Source organism: Hyperoodon ampullatus (genome assembly GCF_949752795.1).
Source record: "Hyperoodon ampullatus genome assembly, chromosome: 14".
Lineage (NCBI taxonomy): Eukaryota > Metazoa > Chordata > Mammalia > Artiodactyla > Ziphiidae > Hyperoodon > Hyperoodon ampullatus.
This window is the reverse complement of record NC_136927.1, coordinates 71,757,255-71,776,902: the sequence shown is the minus strand read 5'-3', so window position 1 is coordinate 71,776,902 and position 19,648 is coordinate 71,757,255. Positions and strand designations below refer to the sequence as shown.

At 41.8% G+C, this 19,648-nt stretch overlaps 1 protein-coding gene across 10 annotated transcripts in view; it reads left to right on the top strand.

Moving 5' to 3' along the window:
- PTPRT (protein tyrosine phosphatase receptor type T) overlaps positions 1–19,648 on the top strand; it is a gene marked incomplete at both ends in the record, with an annotated part of 1,101,453 nt that overhangs the window by 159,764 nt on the left and 922,041 nt on the right. The gene's annotated exons all lie outside the window — the stretch shown is intronic.

The following is a 19,648-nucleotide window of genomic DNA, read 5'->3' as shown; positions in this document are numbered from 1 at the left end:
ATATTTTAATGCAGTGTTTAAAAAAAAAATCAAATGGGCAAATTCCAGCCCTCAGGTTGGAAATCTCATAAATCAAGTTTTAGAGCAGAGATGGATGAGGGTGAGGCAAGGGAGGGGGCGGTCCAAGTGCAGGGTCAGATTCTACCTTTACACAGTTTTTTAAATTCTGTCTTCAACATGGATATTTTTGGCATTCATTTGGATTTTTAATAATATTACATTAAGATAATATTTATTTTGATGACTGAGTTGTTTTTTGTTTGTTTGTTTTTGGTACCTGCTTAAATTCGTGCCCTTTATGCTGGTCCCTGCCTTGAAAGAGAAAGGGAAATACATGGGGAGAACGGGAGAAAGTGAGAAAGCTTGTGAGAGCCTGATGGGAAGAGAGGAAAAGAGAGAACTATAAGAGGGGATATTGTAGGGAGAGCAATCGAGTGATGAGAGAGACATAGGAGAGAGAGAGTGAGAGGGGAGGGAGGGTGGAGGGAGCCCGCGTTAAAGCAGTTGTAGAAATGAGCAGACAGAGAAGCCAAGAAAGACAGAGCTGAGGTGGGGGAGGGGAGGGCAGGCTGACCTAGGCAGAGGGAAGGGAAAGGAAAGACTGATGTCAAGCGAGAAAGGACAGAGACAGGGGAGATGGAAGGAGAGAGAGGCAGGGGAAGGAGAGGGAACACGTGTCCAGGAACACGTGGAGAAAAGGCCCGTGGGGGGCAGTGGAAAGAGGCTGAGGCTGGTGGCAGGGTAAGGGATGGTTCTCCTGGGCAGCGAAGCCAGCCAGCCTCTGGTTCAGCAGTGCCCCAGGCTTTAGAGGAGATGCTGGGCAGGAGAAGGGGAGACCATGAGGGCAGCTGTCCCAGTGTGGCCCTTACCTCCCTCTCCCCCGACCCCTGGACACTTAGCTGATCTGCAGACCCCCTTGGACAGGAACTAGGAGAGAAGGGGACAGGGGGCTGCCAGGTCTGACAATCCTCAGGAGGGAACAGGGGGCACTCTCAGCTGGGGGATGGGCTAGATTCTGGCAGAAGGGACATCTCTCAGTGCTGGTGTGCAATGACTTCTTTTCCTTCTGGGGGAATGTGTAGTGTGCATGTATTTATTCTGTGAATCTTTCTGATTTGCGTGTCATTCCCCAGGCTTGTTCCCCTATCATATATTTATGTCCCCAAGGGAATCTAGTGACAAGTGGCTTATAGGAGCTGCAAAGCTGGGGAAGTTGGTACAGTGGTTGTCCCCAGTTACAGGTGAGAAAACCAACGCCCTGGAAGTCACTTATAACTGGCAGAGCCTGGAGTCCAGCCCAGGAGGTCTGATTCCACAGCCCCACACCCAATTTTTACTTAGCGCTGGAGGTCTGCCAGCGAAGCATATGCCTTATGCCAAGGGGAACAAGCCAGAGGGCACCGCAGTTCAGGACACTCGTGCTTATGTCTATTCCCATCCCAATATCTATCCCTGTTCCTAAACACCCCCTTTGGGGTCTTTTTGATTTGTGTCTTTTCCTGCAGACCTAGACCTTAGAAAATTGGGTGTTGGGTTATTCATTGAATTATAGCATCCATGAAGTATTGCTTGGCCTTCCTTGATTTATTACTGCTCCCAGGAAAAGCAAAGAGAATGGAGGTAACACTTTGGAGTACCTACTGTGTTCTGTTACATAAGTTTGACCTAAGAGATAGGAATTATCACTCTATTTTGCAGATGCAGGAAGTGAGGCTAGGAGAATTGGAGTAATTTGCAGTCAGTGAGAGGGAGGGCTGGGATTTGAACTCGGATCTATCAGATTTTGCATCCAGTGTTGGCTTCCCTCTACCTCTCTGTTTCCTAAGAACCAAACACTCCTGGGTCTTTGTGTACAAGTTCCAAGACCACGACCCTTATGGCACCCAGTGTCCTTGTGGTAGTGTTACAGTGGGACCAGACAAGGAAAGGTTATGTAGGTTATAAAAGAGAAAAATTATATGGTCGTAGTGGAGACCCATCGTCGTGCCCTCACTGAGTAGGACACAGGTGACTGTAGAGGGATGTGTACTGTCAACGTCTTGGGTAGCAAATGGAAAGTGATTCCCTTCCCTTTCAAAGATCTTAGGCCCCGTAACTTGTGTGCACATGCTTTAAAATGCCTCTCTAGTCCCCCATTTCCACCTCCCTTGTACTGTTTGACATGCAGAGTGTCATATTCAAAAGCAAATTAGTCTGAAATGAATCCTCTTTTACCCTTTTTATTTCCAAAATCCAGATTTAGAATTTAGGTTCATTAATATGCACAAACACTGCTTGGTTGAGCCTGTTTTAATTTCTCTCTGTGCTTTGTAAACAAGGATTACAAAGACGTTTGAATTTTCATGGCAGATTTTGGAGTAGTGTATACATTTGGGCCATTATCACATAATAAATAAATAACCCCCTGAAACTCAATGTTGATGATGCCATTCCCGGAATGTTGATTTTTTATTCTCCTCATCTGGGTCCTGTGAATATGTGGCTTTGGCTTTAGAAGTCATGGGGCGGGGCGGGGGAGGGGGTCTGAATGGGGCTGAAAAAATACTGCTTTGCCCCTTGGTGTCCATTTGGCCGGCATATGCCAGCGTTAACACTGAGGGGAATGAAACCCCAGCTTGTCTCATGAGGCTGGACTTGGAAAAACTCCCCGTTTATGAAATCTTTCACTGAACGGTGACAGTTGTGGGCATTAGTTACTCATGGTGTCTGCCAAATGAGCTGGAAGTGTAGGCTTATCTTGTTCCGTGCAGATAACAGAGCCTTGTAGAGGGAGGTTCCAACCATCAGAGTGAGTGGCCAGGAGTCAGGACAGGGTAGTGTCGCACAGAAACTGGGTCCTCAAAGAGAGCTCCTTTTCCAAAACTGAGAGGGGCAAGGTGCATTTTCCCGTGATGCAGCATGGCACGAGGCTTTAATCATTCTCTCTGCACCAGGTTCTTGAGGGAAGGAAATGTGTCCAGTTGGTAACAAAAGAAGCAATAACCAGTATCTGTATGGAGCATTTTCTGTTAGACAGTGAGCTATTGCCTTATCTTCGTTATCTTACTTAATCCTCGCAACAGCCCTTGAGATATTTGCTGTTACTCTCCTCACATCACTGATAAGGAACTTGCCCAAGATCACAAAGCCATGGAGAACTCAAACCCAGCCGCTCTGCCAGGAGCCCATTCTTCTAGCCCTCTCTCTTCCTGCATTTATGTTGTATCCCCAGGGTTGATGTGGTGGTAAGTGATGGGAAATTGTTGCCGAGTGAACGAATGAATGAACAAATCAAAAAAAGCAGTAGATCCCCTTCTTTTCTTCTAGCCATGCTTACCCTGTGATATCTCACTGAATTGATGTGTGTCTCCCTAGAGGGTCTATAGGCTCCAGAAAGGGTAGGGTCTCTGAGCAGGGTGACCCACTCCCAGGTATGTACCTTCACCTGCTTTATGCCTTATTTTAGCTCCTGCAGCACCTGTTTGTTTAACTCTTAGCCTGCACACCAGCAGACTCAAGATTCTAACTTATTCATGATTTTTATCTCTCTCCAGGGTCTAGCGTAGCTCCTGGGCACATAGGAGGTGGCAGATTGTATATTTTCTTGCGCTAGCTGGTTTGAGGTTGCTCGTTGTGAGCAAAATCCATTAATGGTAGCAGAAATCATTTCAAAGCACTCCATGTTTTGGGGGAGAATTTCCTATCCCAAACATCAGTCACGTAGGTGTATCCACACTGTGTTAGGTCAGGTATTCTAGAACATGCATTTTCAACAGGGGAGATCATGCCTCCGAGAGGGTGAAATGGGGTATTAGTGAAAAATTCTTATTCTTTTTACGTAAAAGGCACAGATATACATACAGTACCTAAACAGATGTACAGTGTATCTGTGTTTTTAAAGTGTTGTGGGGGTGATTAGGAAAAAAAAAATATTGAAAAAGGCGCCTCAGTGGGCACTGTCATGCAAAAGAGTTTGAGAAGCTTTGTTCTACATGCAGAGCCTGAGATGGGTTCACGTGAAAGTGATTTATTGAGGGATGGCCCTCAGGAGAAGAATGAGGGGAATAGGATGGGGCAGGAAAGAAAGTTAAGCAAGGAGGTGTTCTTAGCTGGAGATCAGCCTCAGCCGATCCCACAGGGAGCCCTGGAGTATGAATTGTACCATGGAGTTGGTTCCACCTTGAGGCAAGTGGCCTTTTGTACCCCACATCACTCAGCCATTGACTGCTGGCTGTCTACATGGAGGTGGGTGGGTGAAGGAGTCATCTCTCAGCTACCCCTGCAGCCAAGGAAAGTTCTCTAGAGAAGGCAGCAGCGGTGGGTCTTTAGCAGCCAACCCGTAGAGGCCGGGGGTGGAGTACCCCAGCCCCGTAGAGGGGATGTGGGCAGATGCCACCAGCATCCTCTACAGCACAAAACCTCCCCCCCCGCCCATGGCACTGGAGAAGTCCTCTGGTTTCTTCCTCTGATGTTTAAATTAATCATTTTTAAAATAAACAGAAAATTTACCATTTTAACCATTAAGTGCACAATTCCGTGGCATTAAGTACCTTCCCATTGTTGTGCAACCATCACTACTGTCTCTCCATTTCCAGAGCTTTCCTCATCCTTTCAGACTGAAACTCTGTCCATTAAACAATTCCTCCTTTCTCCCGCTGCCGAGCCCCGGGCCACCATCATTCTCCTGTCCATCTCCATGAATCTGACTACTCTAGGTAACTCATAAGAATGGAATCATGTAGTATCTGTCCCTCTGTGCCTGGCTTACCTTACTTAGCATAATATCTTTAAGGTTCGTTCATGTCACAGTGTGTATCAGAACCGTCTTCCTTTTTAAGGCTGAATGATATTCCATTTTGTTTATCCATTTATCCATCGATAGACACTTAAGTTGCTTCCACCATTTGGCTATTACGAATAATGCTGTGAACACGGATGTACAAGTATCTGTTTGCTTCCTCTCATTTTATGCTCAGATGCATTGTTGTCTTGGGTGGGTGGGTGGCGGTAAAATTGGAGGCTCTGATTCATCGTTGCATCCTCACCCCAGGCATAAATCTCCACCTGTCATTGATGTCTTTGGTTGTGGAGCATGATGACTTTGGCAGGGGTGGGTGGGGCCTTGCATTTAGATAGGAAAGACTCCTGTTTGGGGGGATTAGCATTTTGGAAGTATTTATAGTAATTGAATTGAATTTTTTATTCCATTTTGTAAACAACTGCAAGAGGAGAAAATTAAAATTGGTAAGGTTTTAGAAGCATTCTGTCTTCGTATTCAGCACTCAGGACAGACCCTGGCCATTTATTGCCTGGGGTATTTTCTTAGGAGGCTATACTTGACTCTCTGGCCCCTCTTATTCTCCAGAACCTGCTTGGTGTTTATAGGGTATGTGGGAACATAGGCTTAGCAAAAGATTTTGAATGAGTGAGTAAGTGAATGAATGAGTCTGAGAGTACGTGGAAGGGGACTCTACCCTGGATTTCAGCCAGCAGCCTGCAGCATGCTCCTTTGCTTTCAGAGTAAGCAAAGGGCATCTGCCTGAGGAATAAGCAGAAGGGTGGTCCATGCTTCTTGAACTCCCCAGGCCTGGGGAGAGGGCAGCCTCCAGCTCTAGGGACAGCTGCCTTGCTTCTTGTCTCTATCCTCACACAACCTGAGGACAATGGAAAAGAGATGCTTACCTGTTGCCTCTCTCTCAGGGGACTTGTGAAGCCAGGTGGAATGAGATCTTCTCAGCTCTTTAGTCTCTTAGGAAGAAAGGAATTTTATGAGGATAATAATATTCTATCCTTGATATGTGAAAAACCGGCTCAGTACTCATGGTTAGTGGGGGCATTAATTTTGAAGAGTTTTTTTTTTTTTTTTTTTTTTGCTGTTTCTTTTTTTTTTCCCCCTCCCTTGCAAGTGATGACTTATTCAACTCTGTGTTCCTAGCTGATGCAGTGCATTTGAAAATAAAGTTTGATGATGCTGATGCTTGTTGATTATGATACTGTCCACCAATATACAGTGAGTGTAGCTAAAGTCGAGTCTCTACGCTAAATGCGTTACTTGCATGATCTCATTTAACCCTCTTGACACTATGTGGTCAGTGCTATAGTTATACCAGTTGTATAAATGGGGAAACTGAAGTCCAAAGAGGTGAAGTGATTTGCTCAAGGTCAGGTGGCTGGTAAGGTGCAGAGTTTTACGTGCATGGTTACAGCCACGCTCATGGTAAGAATACCGTAATGTAGATGTAAGCTGAGCTCTAACCAATCATACAGGAAGGGAGTAGATTTCCAGTGGCTTGTGACAAAGAAAGACCTTTTGGAAAGGGTGTCATTCAAGTCAGCCTTGAAGGGCTAAAGGATTTTAGGGGATGGAAAGATAGAGAAGGGCGAACCTGCATAGGTGTTGAGGTGGGAGGTGCAGGGTTTATTTGGGATGCAGATGTGGCTGGATATTCAGATTTGTTAGGATGGTACAGTGGGTGGTGTGAGGGTCATAGATGTAGAAAGGCAGGTTGGGGTAAAACGATGGAGAGTTGGAATGCTGTGTATCTGTCTTCACTGGTGACTGCAGATATTTGGGCAGTGGTGGCTGACAGTAGGAGGGAAGCTTGTGGACATAAAATAAAGCAGTGATTAGCCTTGAAGAAGATTAACCAGACGCCTTCACTGACCCTCATTTGCAAGGGAAACACATCAGGAAGCTCATCAATTAGTAATTCAAAGGTGATCAAACTTTGGAATGTACAGCCCCCAGAAACCCAGGACTGATGAGACATGGCAGAGTTTTTATCAGAGGAAAGGGAGAGCTCCACGGCTGCCTGCAGGAACATGAGGGTTTTGAGCTGGGCCTTTGGGGAAGGTCTCACTGGGTAGGTAAATGCACAAACACTGACAATTCTAGGTGGTGGCCCAGGGCACGGTGTATCCCTTTCCTAGGGCTGCCATAACCATGTACCAGTTTCTGCATAGAACAATAGAAGTGTGTTCTCTCACAGTTCTGGAGATCAGGCCTGCGATCAAGATGTTGCCAGAGCAGGTTCCTTTTGCAAGCTCTGAAGGACAATCTGTTTGATGACTTTCTCCCAGCTTCTGGTGGTTGCCGCCCACCCTTGGCAATCTTTGACATCCATGTGCATCCTTGCCTTTTAGACACATGGCTCCAATCTGCACCTCCATTGTCACATAGCCATCTTCTTTTTCTTTGTGTGTCTTTGCCTCAATTTGCTCTTCCTCTAAGGCCAGCAGTCATTAGATGAGGGCCCACCTTCATCCAGTGGGACCTCACCTGCACTGGTTACATCTGCAAAGACTATGTTTCCAAATAAGGTCACATTCTGAGGTTTGGGGGACACTATTTGACCCAGTCCACACTGAGCAGAAGGCAGAGTAGGAAGTGCCAGGTGGGTTGGGTGGTTTATCCAACAGGAGGACTCAGCAAGGTGAGTGTGAGGAAGGAGTCCATGCTGGAAAACATCGCTGGGGCCCAGCTCCCTTGGGCCTGAAGGTCTTACCAACGATGGTCAGTCCCACATGGCTGGGAGTTCAGGCAGGGAGTGAATTGGTAATGGGAGATGGGCTGACAAGAGGCGCAACTGGTGGCAGAGCGCCTAGGTGGGTCAGGGCGGTGAGAGATCATGGGTGAGGTCACTATGGTCTCTAGGGTAGGGGCCGTGGGGCTGGGCGGGAAGTGAGGAGGTGGGGACATTTTTGAAGGAAGGCACAGCACGTCTTGGTGGGAGATAGGATGTATCGAGGAGTGAAAAGGAGGTATGGAACCTGGGTGACCGGAACACTAAGAAGGAAGAGCCAGCTTTGTGGGAAAGGTGATGCTTTTGGTCTCAGATGTGTTGCGTGGAGCTGCCTCTGGGAGGTGGATGGGAGATGGGTATCAGCAGCTGGAAATGTGGTCTGCAGCTGGGAGATAACTTCTCCTCTCTACTCGTGTAAACCTGGGGTAAAGGGGACTGAAGCGTAAGGAGCCTCTGTGCTCTGAGGGGGTTGGTTGATCAGAATTTATGTAAATGGAGCCACAGTCACAGATGCCCAGTGAATGGGATGAGTGAGGCGCACACAAGAGGCAAAGATGGCTGGATGACCTTTCTAAAACACAAACCTGAGCATGTCACTCTCTTGCCTGCCCTCCAGAGGATGGTCCCAATTGCCCTCAGGGTGACGTCCAGCTCCTTAGCTTGTGCACGAGGTCCCCTGAGGCCCAGATGGCATCTTACACCATTCTCCCATCTCCTCCTCACCACAGCCTCTCTGGACCTTGTACAATTGGAAGGATGCACGGTGCCCCCCCTCCCTCTGCCGTTGTGTACCTGCTGCTCCCCTTTCCTGGAGCCTCCTCTTCATCCCCCTCTCTCCTGTCCTTCAACACCCCAGTCAGCGTCTCATGGCCTGTAACACTCTGGGCTAAACGTGTCTCTTGACAGACCAGTCCTCCAATAACTTGTCGGTTCCCCAAGGACAAGGGATACCTCCTGGGCACTTCTGTGTCTTCAGCTGCTCTTGCAAGGCTGGGCGTGGGGTCTGCAGATGTCAGTGAATGAGTGATGAATGAATGGATAGGTAAAGAGGTGAACTGCCATCTGTGTTTAGTCTTTTTTTTGCGACAGCTCTTCTCAAGTTCTAACTTTTTTTTCTGAAGAAATATTGGAGCTGCAGGAGATGAAAACATTCAGGGACCTTGAGGCGGTCTCTGCCCTCTCCCTGGCCTCTTGTTCTGCCTTGCCATCAGCTCTCCAAGGTATCAGGGTCACTAGCTCAATCACAAGATGCTCATGGGTCACCTGATAGGTTCCTGAGTGACTGGAGTAGCTTCCTGTTCCCTCTGACCATCACAGAGCACAGGAAATGAGCAAGGCGCGGCGGCGGCATGTGTGGTCAAGAGAGACGTCAGCCTTTGCTTCTTTGTTTGAATGTAGCCACGTGTTGACCTCATGACCTCACCAAGAGACTGTATGGCCATCTCTCTGTCTTTAAGAAAAGTAATTCCTTAAGTCTTAAGAACGTGACAAAGCTGTCACTGCAGCATTCTGCCTAAGGAAGTATAATCGACTAACATTTATTGAGTACTTATGTGCCAGGCACTGGGCTAAGTCAGCACTCTTACTTGGATTATTGTATTTCATACTCGTGACAGGTTCTATGTCTTCACCCATTTTACAGTTAAGGAAACCCAGGCAAAGAGAGGTTATAACTTGGCCAAGGTCACACAGCTGCTAAGTGCAGATAAATCCTGAAGTATCAACCACTCTACCTGATACTTTTTGAGCCTAAAGACTCAGAACTTTGCAAATTGGGTTGAGGAATGATTCTTCCTGTATTTTATACAGAACATTTGATGCTAGTGTTAAAGTTACTAGACAATGTGCCATGATGACAAACTGAGAAGCATTTATGATAAAAGAAAATCTTCGGTTGGTGCGTTTGGATGGTAAGTGGTTTTAAAGGTCTACAAAGTTCTGCCCAGATATTGTCCCTACCTGGTTCAAATTGGGCAATTCTGTTGGATTCAGTTGGATAAGCAAAAATCCATAATGAAAAATATTAGTGTTTCTAGATCTTTATCGAAATCATGACATTTGGTACAGTGGCTTTAATTTACATATCAAAGTCATTGAAAGTGAAATGATAAATAATTCATGAAGGCAAAAATGGCTAAAGATAGAAGAATAATAAGATCTGATGCTGCATGTATTTAAAGTCCAGAAGCCAATATTTCCATTCTGAGAACTGTTAAAATTAGTGTTTCTATTTCCAAGTAAAAGATCAGTCCACCCCCCCACCCCGACCAAATACTTTTTCTTTTTGAGATGTTGTTGTTCCCTCCGAAGCCTTTAAATTGTCCAGGGGAAGAGCAGAAGTGCTTAGCTAACAGACGTCTTTCACTTTTCCTCTGCTGGATGCTTTATTTTCTACTTAAGTGATGATGTTTCGAATCTTGTTTAACCTTTAGATTGACTGCGTGATCTCATGAGCTGTAATCTGCTCTCTTTCTGGACTTCTCTTGACGCTGCTCTTGATGTCAGATTGTTCCAATTGCCATGATCGTCTGAGCAAGACTCATCTGGGTTCAATTCATGCTGATATGCAAAGGATTTGTTCCCCTGAATTAGAATAAGATACTATTTTTGCGGCCTCCCAGGAGCTTCACACTTAACTGTGGTCTACAGATTTCCGGGCAGACTCTGAATTGCCAAACCACGCCTTACTTCACAGCTTTTTTCTTAAGATAAGTTTTAATCAGCTTATCATCAGTGTCTGCTTATGTGGCGAAGTGCTAGACTTCTCAGCAAGGGCGAGTCTCTCTTCCCGGGGGGCCTCTCTTGAGGGGTGCTGATGGGCTACTGAAAGTTAATGACCTCCCGAAACAAAAATAATTTGATTTAGTTCTTTTTGAGGGAGATGTAAACAGATGATTTTGCTCCTCTGATTTTATTTTAATGGGAGGAAACCATGAGAGTTTAGTAAATGCTTCTCATATATTTTCATATTGTGGCTAATAAAGGGGAAAAAAAGTAGCTCTGAGGAGAATCAGGGTGACAAGAATGTCAAGTTCAAAGGGAAGTCGAGGGAAGTCCAGGGAAGCTGAGCATGAAACATACAAGCAAAGAGAGATGTAGATCGAGAAACCAGAGCATGGTGAAGGGATGCTCTGAGCAGACAGTAAAAGGGGGATGGAGAGATGCAGGACTGAGAATTTCAGGATGTGATTTTGAGGTGGAAGAGTCCATATTAATGATTTTTTTTCCTTGGGTTTTAGGAATCAGAATAAATTATTTTATGCTGTTACCATGCTTTGCATGCTGATAGAATCTCACGCAATTTTAACTGGAGCAATCTTCCTTGATTGGGTATAGCCATTCTGCTGTCTCTTCGAATGTATTTGACAATAAAAGTTTTTCTTTTTTCTTTTGGTGGTGGTTGCTGTTTTCAGTTGTTTTTTTCTGAATAGGTATTATGTTTACAAATACATCGTGATACCAGTGCAAAACTGAAAAGATACAGAAGGACTTAGAGTGAAAAAAACTCTCCCCCTCCTCCTGCCTGCCAGGGCAGTAGATGTTGTGTGGTGAGCTTCACTCCACCCCCTTCCCCTTGCAGGACTGAGACTTTCCTTCTCAGAGCTGCTGGCAGTCTTGGCTGTTGACAGTTTCCTTTCCCATGAAACCTAAAGTTATACTCAGAGAGGCGCAACCTGTTTTTTTAAAAAAATTTTTTTAAATGATGTTTACTTTGCATTTCTGTTTTAGAAAATGTATCCTGTTGCTCAAAGTCAAAAATTAGAAAATATGTAGAATTAGAAAATGTAGGAAATAAATGGAAGGAAAACAGTCATGACTCACATTCTGGGCTATTTCCTCCATTTTACATATGGAACTGTGTGCTCTGTTTTTATAAATTTAGGGTTCAACTGTATATTATTTCCTACTCTTTTTTAAAAATGGACCACATTATCGTATACTTTATAATTGACTATCTCATTCCATATATTAACTTATTTAAATATTTCCCTCTTGCTGGGCATGTGGGTTGTTTCCAATTTTTGCTATTAGAAGAATGTTGTAATGAAAATCTTTGTTTACTTCTCTGATTAGTTCCTAAGGATCGAGTCCCAGAAATAGAAAAAGAGAATCAAAAACATTTCTTTTAAACATGTTTAAGGTTCCTGATGCACTGTTCAAGGCGGTGTTCACATTCATTTATTCATTTAACAGCATTTGAATGCTCTCAGAATGGTAGCTTCTGAGCTAGACTGCTGGGGATTCACTGAAGAGCAAAAGAGACATAAGGTCTGCTTTCTGGAACATGCATTCCAATGGAGGAGACAGATAGTGAATAAGTAAACCAATAATTAATTAAAAAATTAGTCAGTTTCTTTCTCCCCCACCCCCCCAAATTGTATTAAGTGTAGTGAAGGAGACAGGCAGAGAGTTGTAATACCTGTTAATAAGAGGGCAGGTTAGTGGATGCTACTTGAAGGATGACAAAACCTGCTCTGAAAAGGAGGAGGGAGGAATATTCCAGGCAGTGGAGAACATCATGTGCCAAGGCTCTGAGGCGGGACAGAGCCTGGAAAGTTCTGGGAGTGATTAGAAGGCCTGTGTGGCCAGAGCACAAGATGTGAAAGGAAAGATGGAACGAGATAGGGTTGGAGAATGGGCAGTGGCCTGTCACCATCATGCAGGGCTTTGTGGGCCATTTTTGTTGGGAGTTTGTATTTTTGTGGTAAGAGCACTGAGAAGCCAGTTGGATTTAAGGCACAGTTTTACAAAAGAGCCCTCTGGCTGCTGTGTGAATGGGGACTTAGGAGGAGGTAAGTATCAGGAGGAACAGTGATAAAGGCACCTGGACGACCACCTGTGTATTTGAGTATTGTCCTGAGGACTTTTGTACTAAAGCTGTCAGAGGCACCTAGGCAGCCTCGGACCTCACTTTCAGAAAGCTTCGAGGGATATTTACATCCCTAAATCTGCGTGTATTTTACATACAGGACTGAATCCTCACATAAATTATTCCATTATCATCATTTAAAATGTGTTAGGATTCCTGTTGCCCCTATATGTCTTGTCTTTATGCTGCAAAATAAATGAAATATTTCAAAATTACACTTTATTCTGCTATTGAGATGATAAAAATAATACATGCCTAATACATGAACAACTAATACATGAACAAATAGTAACAAGCTATGTTATTTGACATTATTATGCCATTCTTCTGTAGATGGACATTTAAGTGTTTTCACTATTGTAAATAATGCTGTGATGAGGTCTTCATACGTTATTTGTCCACTTCTTGTCGGTATATTCTGTTGAAAAGTATGCCTTTAAAAAAATTTGGCAAATTAAATGCCAGCAGAATTGTGTACTAGTTTAAACTCCGTCCTTGATATATGAGGGTATCCATTTTCTGACATCCTTGTCAACCCAAGATATTAACCTGTCTTTTTAATGTTTTCCTGTTATTTAGGTGAATATATGTCATTTGGCATTTCTTAGAGTTTTTATTTGTTAAGATCATCTTGTAGGAAGTTACTTTGTTTCATTTGCTAGAACAGAACTTTGAACGTAGTGCGCAAAGAGTAGTATATGCTCATTTAAAGATTGTTGGTTGAGCAAATGAAGGCATAGACCTATTGTTTTGCCATTTCCTTTTCTTTTGTGAACTGGTTAATATCCTTCATCCATTGTTTGTTGGAGTGGTTGTCTTTTTCTTGGTAAGTTTTAGTAGCTCTTTATACATTGTAGATAATAACCCCTTGTCAGAGCTTCAAATATATTTCCTGAGTTAGTCATTTCTCTTTAAAGCTAGTTGGTGATTTTAGTGATTTTTGCAATAGCGAATAAAAAGAAAAAAACAACTTTCATGCCATTGTCTTGATGGTTTCTGTCTTGGAAATCATATTCAGAAAAGCCTTCCCCAGCCTAAAATTATTTTTTAAATGTAAGTTCACCCATGTTTTTCTTTTCTGTTGATAGATTTAATAATAAACTATTGTCATATTCCTGGAATGAGCTCCACTTCTTTATTGTATGGTATTTACTTAACAAAATGTGGATTCTTTTTGTTAGAAATTTTATTTTAGAATTTTGAGTCTATATAAATAAAATAATCTGTAGATTTTTTGTGTATTATCTTAAAGAATTGTACTGGTTTTCTAAATATATCTCTGAGAATTGTGATCTCTTTTATCTAGATCTAAAATCATGATGCTCAACCTTTAACTTGCCTATGAATCACCTGAGGAGCTGGTTCAAATGTAGATTTAGTACATTTGGGGTCATCCTTTCCAGTAAGCTTCCAGGTGGTGCTATAAAAATTCATTGAGCTGTACCCTTAGGATGTGTTTATCATTATATACACTATGCTTCAAAAAAAGTGTACTTACAGAACAATAATAAGCAACATTTAGAAATATTTAACGTGTGTCTGGAGTTATGCTAAGTGCTTTCATTTAAGCCTCTAACCTACTTCATGGAGTAGGAGGTTCTGTAATTACTCAAAGTGGACTACACTTTGAGTAGCAAGACCCTAAGGGATTTAAAATACCAATGTTTGGATCCTGTGCTCTTTTGAGAGGTATATATATGCATGTTGTATATATTTAATTTTATTCAAGTTCTCAAATGTGTTGGCAGATGAATGAGGCTCTAAATTTTTTTTCTGTAGCTATATCTCCTCATTTCTGTTTTTTCTCATTTTTACTTTTTCTCTGATTACACTATTTCATGGTTTATCTGGTTTATTGTCTTTTTCTCAAAGGAGCAGCTCTTGAATTTATTTATTAATTTTGGTGTTTTACTATTTTTAAAAATGAATTGATTTCTACTTTTATCTTTATGAAGCCCACCTTGCTATTTCACTCAAATTTTTATTTTCTAGCTTCTTGAGTTGATTTCTTAAATAATTGATTTATTTCTTGCTCAGTTATTAAAGTATTTATGGCTATGAAATTTACTTTTAGAACACTGGCCACTTTCCATGTATTTTGATATGAGTTGGTTTCATTATTGCTATTCTCTAAAATTCTATAATTGCTATTTTGGTTTTATTTTTGACCCAAGAATTATTTCCAAGCTGTTGGCATAATTATTTTGTTTTATTTGTGAGATTAATTTCCCATTTATTATAGTCTGAGTAGAGAATATAATCTATATTATTAATTTCTTTTTGGGGCATTTAATGGGATTTTCTTGGTTGTTTAATATTGGTTGATTTTATAACTGTTTAATGGCCATTAGAAAAGGAACTAAATTCTTTATTTGTAGTATACAAAGTATGAATAAAGCTTTTACATTGACTTTAATAATATTAATCAAAGCCCCTACTTTCATACTAATAATAAGCCCCTACTTATTATCTTCCTGAATTAGTTGCTACTATTTTCTTTAATCTCCAGCAGTTTTTAAAAAATGTTTGTTGCTGTGTTATTCAGACCATGGATGTTTTGACAGTTACAGTCAGCTCTCTGTATTCATGGGTTCTGCATCTGCAGATTCAACCAACTGTGGATTGAAAATATTCGAAAGAAATTCCAGAAAGTTACAAAAAGCAAAACTTGAATTTGCCAAGTGCAAGAAACTATTTACATATAGCATTTATTAGGTATTATAAGTCATCTAGAGATGATTTAAAGTATACAGGATTTGCAGATATGCCATTTTATATAAGGGACTTGAACATCTGTGGATTTCGGTATCCATGGGGGTCCTGGATCCATCCCCCAGAACCAATAAATCCAAAATTTAGCGTGGATTGTGCCATTTGTCAATTTAAAAAATGAGTTTTTTGTATAAACTTTAATACTATTCCCTTCAGTGAATTCAACCCAGTCATCTATAAATAGAGTAATCTCTGCTTTCATTTTCTTTGAATTTGCTTCTGGTATATTTTTGTCTTTCTATATATTTTTATCTTTATATTTTTGTCTGGTATATTTTCTATCTTTGAGTTACAGCTTTAGTCTTCTTCCTGATAAACATCATATACTTGTTTTTATTGGTTTTGGATTCATTTTTGAGAATCTCTTACTGCTGAGTTCATCCTTTCTGTGCTATTAGTTTTAATTGATGTTTTTGCCTTTAAATCTCTTCCATTTGTTGTGAATATTCATCTTTGCTACAGGGAAGATCTGTAATCTACTTTCATTTTCAACTACAGCTTTTTTTGCGGGCCTCTCACTGTTGTGGCCTCTCCCGTTGCGGAGCACAGGCTCCGGATGCGCAGGCTCAGTGGCCATGGCTCACGGGCCCGGCCGCTCCGTGGCATGTGGGATCTTCCCAGACCGGGGCACGAACCCGTGTACCCTGCATCGGCAGGTGGACTCTCAACCACTGCGCCAACAGGGAAGCCCTACAGCTTATTTTTTATATTTTAAAAATAATAGAGTTTTATGATTTAAAATGTGATAACTATATTTACCACAATTATTTAGACCTAATTCTGTTTTTGTATTTCATCAAGAATTTAAAATACTTTCATATCACTACTTACTTATTTTTGAAATCTATATTTTGATCAAGCTTTTGGTTGTTTAGAGCATGTCTTTGAGTTGTTCTTTTCCGCAATGGTGCATTAATATGAGCCTTCTCGAGTCCTTGTGTGTTTGAGAATATCATGATTTTCCTCTTCGTCTCTGCATTTTCTTCTTTCCTCTCTCCTTCCTCTTTCTACATGATCATCTTTTTCCCTTTTGCTCCTCCTCCTTTTTCTCCCTTTACACATGAGTAACTGGTTGGCTGGGTGTAGAAGAATACCTTCTTCCTTGCATCTCTGTGGACATTGCTCCATTGTCTCCTGGAATCTATGATGCTAAGGAAAAGCCGTCCCCTTTTTTCCTTTGTATGTCACTGACTGGCCTGCATGCTTGTGCAATTCTGTCTTCATCCTTGATATGCAAGAATTTCATTAAGATATTTCTCCATGCTGGTCATTTTTCAGTAATTTTTTTTCTAATGCTTGTGAGTCCTGTCATTAGTTGGGTTTTCTTTGAGATCATGAACTTTTTCTTCTGTCATATCACTGAATATAGTTTCTATTTTGCTTCCTCAATTCTCTTTTGAGCCCACTCATCTAGATCCCTAGTGTTTGTCTTTCACATCTAACATTTTCTCCCTGATTGCTTTTATCAGTTTACCATGTACTTCTGTAGTGTGCATCCTTAATGATCTCAAGCTTATGTTTTTCCTTGTTGACTTGGTTCATTATGCTGCTTTTAATGCTGTGGTGAACTTGTTTCTATAACTTGTTTCCTTAGCTCCATCATGTCACTTCATTGGCTTATGATTTCGTATTTTAGATTTAGATTTATTGTTTTTATATTTTTTTCAGTTTCTTTGAGAGTTCAAACCATTGCTGTCACAACATTTTTTTCTATTTCCTGGAGTAAATCTTCATAAGAAATTACTCTTAGAGATGCATACTTATAATTCATTTAAAATTTTTATTTACTTCTTTGTTGGGGTGCAGAAGTGTTGCATAAGTCTCTTCCCCACCTTTTGTTGCCTTTTAAACCCATTTTGAATCAGTATTTTCAGGTCTCCTACTTACCCTCAAATAGTCTGATTGATTTTCCATTGATCTGCAACTTGTTTTCCTAGGTACCATCAAATTCTCCTGTAGAACCAGGGAGGAGGACTCTGTCTGAGGTTTATATTCTGTTTTGAGTTGTTTAGCCCTTTACGAGATTGGGCAAGTAGAAGGAGTTGGGTCTGCGGTTTATTGCCACTAGTGAGTTTTGCCTTTGCAGCCTCTAAAAACTTTTTTATTTTCCTCTCTCTTCTCTAATCGTCTCTTCTCAAGTATTTCATCATGTCTCAAGTCACTGATTTCAGGGCATATCCTCGCTCACTGTGGGATGAGATTCCAAATTGCTCCCCATCCCACATCTCCTCAGAATTTACCTATACTGTTAAATAATTCCCTTAAAAAACCAACAAACCAGACAAACCCACTGTACTAGTTATGGCTTCTGTTAGATGTGGACTCAGAAGCATTTTTATTCCCCACCTCCCTACTGCAGTTTGCTCTAGTTATACAAATGAGACGTTCAGTTTCAAAAATAATACATTCTCATTGTATAAATCTCTGAAAGTCTTTAAAAATGCTGAGCGAGGAAAACAAAAACTCCTTATAACACACCGTATGGAAAAAACCAGTGTTAACTTTTTGACACATACTTTTAGCCTTCTTGTCTATGTGTGTACATGTGTGTATATTAATATAGTGTGGATAATATACATGCTGCATGGAAAACTTCTCTTTGCTTAGCAATATATTGTGGAAAATTTCTCATGTAGCTAAGTATTCTTCTTCATCATTAATTTTAATGGCTGTGTGATGCTTTTGTTTTCCTCAGGCTTATCTGTGTTTCTTAGTTGTCTATGAAGAGATGCTATGTATAGTAAGTAAACAAAAGGCAAAATGACAGGAGGTACAAACTCTACTCAGGTATAAATGTGAAATGCGTCTAGAATTGATTTACTATAGGAAATGGTTGAGGACGTAGTGGGTGGCTGTAGCACTTATCCTACAAATGCAGTCGTGTAGACACAGGTATTCCCATCAGTGGGGTGCAGAGGGTGGGTGATACACCAGATGTGAGGAGTCCCAAGAAGACTTTCCTCATCCCAGCCATGTGACTAGGGGCAAGTCGTTTGGCCTCTTACCTTTATTTTCCTCATGTGTAAAATGGGGGATGGTAATACCTGCTTTTGCCTACTTCACAGACCTATTTTATTCCTAAATAAGATTGAAGTGAGAAAATGTCTGTGCAATTGCTTATTGAATGAATAATTCCCTCTGTGGCAGAAGGACATTCTTGGTGGCAAAAATTCATTTAATTCCACTAACATTTATTGAGCACCTACTCTGTTCAGAGGCCAATACAAGTATTGATATATAAGAGGTACCATCCTATGCTGAAATGGCCTTGTTATGAAAGTTTCATTTTTCTCAAATCAGTGATCTTCTGGGTGACAGTGCTGGCTTCTCATCACTTTGATACAATTAATTCATTCATCATGTTAGACTGATTTAATTATTTATTATGTCGTGTTGTTTATTCAATTTGCATATCAGTTGCCAGGGTGCTGCATATCTCAGCTTACTGCAGAATCATATAAGGTTTTGATGCTGATGCAGCTTCCAGTGGTCTCCCCAGGGGCAAAAACTTTTCTGTAATTGAACGCTTAGGTGCTGGGATGCAACAGCTAGAATTTTTTTTTTTTTTTTTTGACCTGAAGTTCAACCTACTTCTTCCTACTTCTGTCCAGGGAGACAGTTAGTTGTGAATTATGCATTCTCATTTACCCTGTGGTCAGTGTTTGCATATTTTACTTTTCCATAGAGGGGACAGCTTTTCCCTCGAGAAACAAGTATTTCTAACTCTTGGTACTTGGCTTAAAGGAAGAGAAAGAAGGCTAGTCGTTGTTCCCTTTCCCATTGTCTCCTGATTCTCTTTTTCAACCCAGACCCTAGTGTAGAGGCCCCAAAGAGGTATTACCTGTGTTCTCTCGATTTTATTATTTCAGCCTTTCAGCTGGGAGCAGAAGAGGCATTTGAATCCTTGGACTGGATTTGTTTACCTTTCTGATCATCAGGGTAATATAAATTGAGACTGAAGGCTGGGATTGAATCCTGGTCATGATCCTCATTAGCTGTGTGACTTTGGGAAGTTACTGAACAATACCAACAGTGATATGTCTCATTTGCCCTACTGCCAAGTGGGTGCTGGTAGCTCAGCTGGGCTGGGGGCTGGGGTACTCAATTTCTCTCCACCTGTGCCTCCTCTTACACTGCTTGGGGTTCCTCGCAGCATGGAGCCTGGGTCCCAGAGTGAGCATCCCAAGTAAACTGGGAAGAAGCTGCATGGCTTTTCCTAACCCATTCTCAGAAGTCACACAGCATCACTTCTGCTATGTCCTGTTTGTGGGAAGGTTCACAGACCCACGCAGATTCGAGGGGAGGTGACTTAGTTTCCATGTATTCATGGAGCTGTTGCAAAGTCAGTGTAAGAAGACCATGTGGCTGGGAAATACTGTTGCGTCCGTCTTTGGAAAATGCAATCTGCCACCACTCCTCTGAGATGAAAGTTTCTCCCTCCTTTTTCAGAAGGGTTATGTAGGTTCTCTATGGTCACAAGCCTGTGGAATCGTTGAGTGGGTTT